This window comes from Bison bison, unplaced genomic scaffold (genome assembly GCF_000754665.1).
Source record: "Bison bison bison isolate TAMUID 2011002044 unplaced genomic scaffold, Bison_UMD1.0 scf7180017864491, whole genome shotgun sequence".
Classification (NCBI taxonomy): domain Eukaryota; kingdom Metazoa; phylum Chordata; class Mammalia; order Artiodactyla; family Bovidae; genus Bison; species Bison bison.
In genome coordinates, this window is record NW_011495050.1 from 24694048 (window position 1) to 24701230 (window position 7183).

The 7183-nt window shown below is 44.0% G+C and overlaps 1 protein-coding gene across 2 annotated transcripts in view; it reads right to left on the minus strand.

The window, feature by feature from the left end:
* CPQ (carboxypeptidase Q) overlaps window positions 1-7183 on the minus strand; it is a 561149-nt gene that overhangs the window by 33486 nt on the left and 520480 nt on the right. The gene's annotated exons all lie outside the window — the stretch shown is intronic.

Below are 7183 nucleotides of genomic sequence, written 5' to 3' on the forward strand. Positions count from 1 at the left end.
CTGAGTACTCCTGCTCACGTTGCCCAATATTTAAAACGAAGGATCTTTCTGGAGTCGAATAAAGACAGAGGGAATTGAAAGAGAAGATTCTTTTGTCCAGCCTGTCTTTCAGGAAGATGTCTGGGAGATGGCCCAGCGTCTACGAGGAGACAGACAAGGTGCTGGTTTGTTTTGCGAGAGAGTGAGAGGGGACAGAGCAAAGCAAACCTGGAAGCTTATAAGCATCCCTCCCTCCTTGTCCTGGTCAGGATATTTGCCAAGTTTCAGCCAACTGTTTCTGTGTCTCACTTGGAAAGTGAGCAGCCTGTGTGGATGGGGTGGGGAGCTACGCCACTTGCTGCCTCTCCGCATGCCCACAGCACTGACTGCTTTGACACGCACTCTGAAAAGCAACTCAAGCTCTTGACTGACTGGTGAGTGATGAAACCTGGTCTGAAGCAATTCATCGTTTCAAGATGATGGCAGGAGGCAGACAGTTCCGGCTAGAAGTGGAACGGATCCTTTTGAGCAAAGGATTTAAAAAAAGAGATTCTGCATAGCAGCTGGCCCCCTGGAACATTGGCCACAGAAGTCTGGAGTACACTTGTCATGTAGGGGTCCTGGGATGCCCCTATTAACCTAGAGCCCCTGGAAGCCAGGATGGGGGCTATCACCCTCCACTGGGAAGGTTATAATAATTCACAAGAGAGAATAGTTACCGAAGGGTAAAGTGGTGGGGAAAGCATCATAGAGATATTGGCATATGCCAGGCCTTGAAGATGTAACTTCTAGGAGGGAAAAAGACAGGGCATTCCATGGAAGCATTTCCCCCATAATGTGGGAAAAGGCAAGGAGCAGGCCATGAGCGGGGTACGCCCAGGGAATACCGATTAGAACAGCTTGGCTGGAGAGGCGAGCTCCCGTCATAGAATATTGGAAGTGAAGACAGGACAAAAATACCCTGCAGTGCTCTATAGGTAAGATCAATGGCTCATTTACCCAGCTTCAAAAGGCTGCAAATAGCTATTTTTTATGTTGGAAAAGAAATCCAATAATTTGTATCACTTGCCGCTATGAATCTGATAAAAAGCCCTTCCTGAAGACTGTAACAAATGGCCACGGGAGCCCTGCATTCAAGCTGCAGTATTGTGAGACATGGACAGGAGAGTCAGATCATATTGATTTTGCTGGGCCTCTTGGGCTGTGTGTACAGAATCCCCAGAGCCCCTGCCTCGCTCACTGGGTTCCATTTTCTCCTGTTTTGTGCAGATTTAGAGAGAGCCAGCTCTAAGGAAGGCTACACCGGCATGTGCAAAGCCCATCGAAGCACAGCTGCAGTCCTTAAGAAGCTCGAGTGGAACAGAGATAAGATGCTCTAATGAGTTAGGGCCATGTGTCAAAGAAAAGCAAGAATGAGGACACAAAAAGAAGAGATGGATGTGGAGCAACTGGAACTGTCATCCACAGCTGGCAGGAATGTTGTTCAGTCACTAAGCCGTGTCTGGCTCCTTATGATCCCATGGACTGCAGCACACCAGGCTCCCCTGTCCTTTATTATCTCCCAGAATTTGCTCAATTTCATGTACATTGAGTCGCTGATGCCAACTGACCATCTCATCCTCTGCCACCCTCTTCTCCTCCTGCCTTCAACCTTTCCCAGCATCAGAGTCTCTTCCAACGAGTCAGCTCTTCGCATCAGGTACGAATATAAAGAATGGGAAATGGTAAAAACCACTTAGGAAAACAGTTAGGCGGTTTCTTCCAAAGTTAAACATAGCTCCACTTCTAGATACTTCCCTAAGGAAGAAAATACATGTATCCACATAGAACATTTGTATAAGAATATATTGTAAAGAAACTATACCCCAATAAAAAATAAAATAAAAAGAATGTACCTAGAAGCTTTATGCATAAATACAAAAAAAAAATAAGCTCTGAAAAAAGCTAAATGTGCACTTAACAAGAAAATGGATAAACAAATTGTGGATGGAAAGTGCTCATCAGTAAAAAAGAATGAAAGTAAAAAGTGAAAGTGAAGTTGCTCAGTCGTGTCCAACTCTTTGGGATCCCATGGACTGTAGCCTACCAGGCTCCTCCATCCATGGGATTCTCCAGGCAAGAGTACTGGAGTGGGTTGCCATTTCCTTCTCCAGGGGATCTTCCCAACCCAGGGATCGAACCCGGGTCTCCTGAATTCCAGGCAGACGCTTTAACCTCTGAGCCACTGACAAATGCAACAACATGGATGAACCTAAACACACGACAGTGCCAAGTGTGATGCAATTCCTTGCACTTATTCCATTTACACAAAGTTCAGGCACAGGCAGAACTGCGCATGGATAATAGAAGTCAGAATAGTGGTGTCTCTGGGGATGGGGTGAGGTTGGGAGTTGTCTGGAAAGGAGAATGAAGAACCTATCTGGAAATGTTGCATCTTAACTTTGGGTGGTGGTTACCAAGGGATTCACGACTATCGAAACTTATCAAAGTGAGTGCATTTTACTGTATGTCAATTGTATTTCAAAAAAAAAAAAAAAAAGGTATAGAACAAGAAAGGAGCTGGGTAAAGGACAGCATGGTTTCATGGAGATGCTGCCTTGAGCAGCTTCAGAGAGAAGATGGAGGACGGAGCGAAGATGTGATGGGCGCGGTGCGTGAGTGCTCCCAGTGGATGTCCTCACGTCTCAGTACAGCTGGAAGAGAGACCCTCGGTGAAGGGGACAAAAAGCGAGGGCTGGGGCTTGAGGAGCATAGACAAAGCTCAGAACAGGATGCTACAGACAATTAGGAAGGGGCTTTTCCTGAGATGATGGACACATTTTCAGAGTTACACATCATGGCTTGCTGATGGAGATCACTGGCTAGGCTGGGGACTGGCAGGGCATGGAGGATGAAAGCGTACGGTGCTCACTGAGAGCACACTCCAAGTGGGTCATGGCTAGAGGATAGGGATGAGATAGTGCAGGGCCAATGGAGATTGCAGAAGGGTCAAGGTTCTGGCTGTCAGGACGAAGAGGAGCAAGTCCAGGAGGCATAAGACATTTGACTGGTGGCTCAGACAGTAAAGAATCTGCCTGCAATGCAGGAGACCCAGATTTGATCCCTGAGGCAGGAAGCTCCCCTGGAGGAGGAAATGGTAATCCACTCCAGTATTCTTGCCTGGAGAATCCCATGGACAGAGGAGCCTGGGGGGCTACATTCCATGGGATCACAAAGAGTCAGACATGACTGAGCGACTAAGCACAGAAGACAGTGTTGATCAGTGAAGGTGGTTTTCCTATCCACGATGTCTGAAGGAGAGCAGTTCTGAATGATGGATAGGTTGAATGGTGATGACACAGCCTTGGAAGCTGGGAGTCAACAAGGACGGTGGCAGAAGACACATAGAAAGGGAGCCTGAGACGAAGGCTGAAGTCCTTGCAAATGCGGTGGCACGTCCCCAGTTACAAGTTCCTCTCTCTCCCCAGGTGAAGCGGAAGTTGACCTGAGCTTGGATTACAAAGTATTGCTTTAAATAATATGCAATTGGCTATATTTAACTCTTTCTATTCTATGAAGATGAAAATGCTTCAGGGTATATTTTAAAGTTGATTGTAATCAAGTCTCTATGAGTAACACAAAGTGGTTTTTATTCTCTTTTTATAAATGAGGAAAGGAGCCTTACTTCACTAAGGCTCCTCCCCACAGCCTTCCTTCTGATCAGGGTAGGATGTGGGTACACAAAAGTAATTGCTGAAACCACCGGACTATGCAGAAGGGGACTGTCCTTCAGAAAGGGCACAACGTGGCATAGGTTTCAGTGTTTGAAAAGAGCTGTACTGTGTGTTTTGACACTTCAAAAGTAAAATTTATGGGAAGAAATAGGTTGTTCTGTTCTTATTCATCTTTCCAGTTCTTTTATTGATTTTCTTATTGGAATAATTCCTTCAAGCCCTTAAAAATCTAAATTCTTATTTAGAGACTCCCAGACTCCTACATAAAGAAATATATTCCAAAGGCCAGTGGGGGCTTTTTGGTATATCATGAATCAGAAGGAAATGGCAGCAGAATTGTTTCTACTGCTTATTAACTGTGTAATCTCTTGACAAAATATTGCATCTTTGTGCTTGGAGTTCCTCGTGGGGAAATTATGCAAGTAAGAGCTCTACAAGGTTGGGATTTTTAATACTCTAAGAAAACAGTGAACCGTTAGTGAGCCCTTAAATAGAATTAGCAGCAACAAGAAAGTCAACTTAGACCTGAAGCAGCATTCTGGCAAGGTATTCTTAATCAGGCATCTTCTAGAAATGAGTGCTGATTAATAAGACGAGAACACCCACCCCCACAGCTACTTCCCCATCAGCATCAGTACCCACGTGCTCTGTCTTCCTGCCTGTTACCAAAGGAGAGCGATTCAGGCTTATGTTGCTGTTCAGCTGCCCAATCATGTCTGACTCCTTGTGACCCCATGGACAGCAGCACGCCAGGCCTCCCTGAATCTCATCATCTCCCGAAGTTTGCCCAGGTTCATGTCCATTGCATTGGTGATGCCACCCATCCATCTCATCCTCTGATGCCCTCTTCTGCTTCTGCCCTCAATCAAGGTGTGTGGGCTACAGGCCCTTTCCCTGTGCCACCAAATTACAGTGTAGAACTCCAGAGTCAAGAGTTCTAAACCTGAACCTAGTTTTCCAGGTTCTTATGGACTGTGTATTTGTCAGTATCATGGGAAAAAACATTTTATCTAATAGTTTGTTAGTTTGATACAGAAATTTTACATACTGAAAATATATGCTGATTCCTTCTTTGATCTTATCCCAACCTCTTATATGCTGGGGTTGCCAAGGCTCAGTCTCAGAGCCTCTTCTCTTCTCTACACTCATTCCCATCTGATCCACCCAACCCATGGCTAGACTGCTGATGACTCCCAAATGGTTTCTCCAGCCCACACCTCTTTCTTAGTTTTATACTCTTTACTTGACATTTCCACTTGGATGCCTAACAGGCATCTCAAATGTGCACATGTACCAAAATATACTCCTGTTTTCTTTCCAAAATCCGTTCTAGTCACAGCCTTCCACATTCCACTTTATGCCAACCCCTCTTCCAACTGCTTAGGCCAAAAACCTTGCAGCCTTTTGGAATCACCTTTTACTCTTGCAATCTGTCAGGAAACCATGCTGGCTTTACATTTAAAATATATCCAAAGTATGGCCATTTCTCGCTACTTCTGCTGCCACACCCTGGTCCAAGCTCCAGTCACCTCTTGTCTGGACTACTGCAATCGCCTTCTCATAGGTCTCTCTTTTGGTCTATTCTCAATACAGACACCAGTGTGATATCATCCCAATATGACAGATCATGTCATTTTGCTCAATATCCTGCAATGGTTTCCCCATTTCACTCTGAGGAAAAGTGAAAATCGTTAACATTCTTCAAAGCCCTATGTTCCCTAGACCCTGATACCTTTGGAGCACTCCCTCCCTTGCTGATTCAGCCTCAGCCACTCAGGTCTCTGTGAAGGTCCAGAAATGTGTCACGTGGATTCCTGAATCGGTATGTTGCTCTGGCTGTTCAGTCCGCTGGGAGGTTTCCCTCTGTTATCTGCTTAATATGTCTCCATCCACCTAATTCCCACACTCTCCTCTACTTTTCTTTACCCCATACCACTTACCATCGCCTAACAGTCTATATTTCCCTTTCCTACATCATGATGGAAATGTCATACATCTGTACTGTCCAGTACAGTAGCCCCCCGCCGTCTGTGGCTATCGAGCACTTCAAATGTACTTAGAATTGAATTTTAAATTTTACTTAATTTTAATTAATTTAAATTTATATTTTGTTTAAGTAGCCACATGTGGCTTGTGGCTAGCATCAGGAACAGCTCCAGAATCTGAGTACCATGAGACAGGGAACTTTGTTTCATTCACCAAGGTCACCTAAATACCCAGCAGAGTGCAAGACACACAGTAGGTACTCAATAAAAATGTGCTAATGAATGTGTGATCAAAGTCCAAGGCCAACTTTTTCAAGACCTGGCAGTCTACCGCTGGACGCTGGACAAGAGACAGAGGCAGAATCAGGAACTCAATAGGAAGCCCACTTTCCCAGCATATCAAAGAAGGATCCACAAGTCAAGGCAACGGCTATCTGTAAGTAAGGGCCCTGTAAGTAAAGTCTAGGCAAGGGTTTTCTGTAAGCAAAGGCCCTCTAAGTAAGCACAGTGCCTCACACATATAAATTAGGACAACAAACAGTCCCTCCTGCACAGAATCCAATCTCCAACCTCTACCAATGTGTAACCAACTCGGCTCATTTGTGGCCATCATCAGAATTCAAGGCAGAGGCTCCCCACAGGCATGGTCTTGCAGAGAAAGGTTAATACAAATGTGTAAAGCACTGCACCATCCCAACAGTGAGGAAAATGAAGGCAAGTATCAGCATCACTGATGAAAATGCTGAGGTCAGGGAATACAAGGTTTTATGCAATTGCATCTTGGAAACCGAGCAGAAGTCCTGAAGAGTTGTGGAAATTTATGTGAATTTGGTAGAATGAACATACCATGCAGGAAATTAAATAACCATTGTGTGAATGGTATTTTAAAAGCTATTTTGGAGATGAAGTAGAGAGTCAGTCTTACAATACCAAATCAAGATTTTCAAACTGTTTCCTTCCAAAATCTTATTTTGAAGACCCGTAAGACCAGTGCTTTCAGTATTACTAAGGTAGTGAAGAAGTTAAAAGTGCTTTACTAAGCTCCAATAATACTAAGGATTAGGCAATATTTTCCTTGTGTTATCTGACTAGCTCTTTAGGTTCCTATTAAAAGCAATAGATTTTTATGTCTCTAGTTTTTACTTAAAATACTTCAGCATATATTTATACACCCATGTTCATAGCAGCATCACTTATAGTAGCCAAAAGGTGGAACCAATTCAAATGTTCACTGGGTGAACATTTCGATAAACAAATAAATAAAACGTGGTATATACATACAATGGAATATTATTCAGCCTTAAAAAGAAATGAAATTCTGACACGTGCTACAACATGAAGACATTATGCTAAGTAAAATAATGCAGGAAAAACATTGTATGATTCCACATATATGAGAAATGTAGAATGGTCAAATTCATAGAGACAAAAAGTGAAGTGAAGTCACTCAGTCATGTCCAACTCTTTGCGACCCCAGGGACTGTAGCCTGCAGGCTCCTCTGTCCA